Source organism: Arachis hypogaea, chromosome 19 (assembly GCF_003086295.3).
Source record: "Arachis hypogaea cultivar Tifrunner chromosome 19, arahy.Tifrunner.gnm2.J5K5, whole genome shotgun sequence".
Taxonomy (NCBI): domain Eukaryota; kingdom Viridiplantae; phylum Streptophyta; class Magnoliopsida; order Fabales; family Fabaceae; genus Arachis; species Arachis hypogaea.
Window position 1 is genome coordinate 42,428,032 of NC_092054.1, and position 749 is coordinate 42,428,780.

General features: G+C 40.5%; 1 non-coding gene across 1 annotated transcript; it reads left to right on the top strand.

Annotated features, from left to right (window-relative positions):
- The first annotated feature begins 228 nt into the window (after nucleotides 1–228).
- Nucleotides 229–335, top strand: LOC112781550 (small nucleolar RNA R71). The gene has a single exon (XR_003192322.1). It is a non-coding gene; the product is annotated as a small nucleolar RNA R71 (small nucleolar RNA).
- Nucleotides 336–749: the final 414 nt, after the last annotated feature.

Genomic DNA, 749 nt, shown 5'->3' on the forward strand with positions numbered 1-749 from the left:
TCTTGTTCTGGGCCAGGATTGTATCCATATGGTTTAATTCCAAGACTCCCTTGTTATTACTTCTGTCTGAGGCATAAAAATACTCATTGTCAACCAGTTTCTATAACATCAATGGCTTCTTCAATGATCTTCTTCTTGTTTAAGGGACCTCCAAATGAGTGGTCTACAGTTTTTTTTTATTCGTGACTCAATCCTTCATAAAAGATATGAATTTGCACCCACTCATTAAATATATCGGGGGGGCATTTCCTTGTCAAATCTTTGAATCTCTCCCAGGCTTCATAAAGAGTCTCACCATCCTGCTGTCTGATTGTCTGCACTTCAGTTCTCAGCCTGTTTACCTTTTGTGGAGGGTAGAACCTTGTTAAGAATCTATTCACCACATCTTCCCAGGTTGTCAAGCTTTCCTTGGGGAATGATTCTAGCCATTTTGATGCTTTGTCTCTCAAAGAAAATGGAAACAGTAGCAATCTATAGGTGTCAGGATTGAACACCATTAGATTTAACTGTGTCACATATCCTTTGAAATTTGGTGAGATGCTCATTAGGGTCCTCCTGAGCACTTCCTCCAAAAGAACAGTTGTTTTGGACAAGAGTTATGAGCTGAGGCTTCAATTCAAAATTATTAGCATGGATAGTTGGCTTCTGAATGCTGCTACCACAGTTTCCTGGGTTTGGATTGATGTAGGATCCCAAAACTCTCCTATCTTGTCCAGCAGGGTTGGCTACACCTCTTCTGGCATGATTGT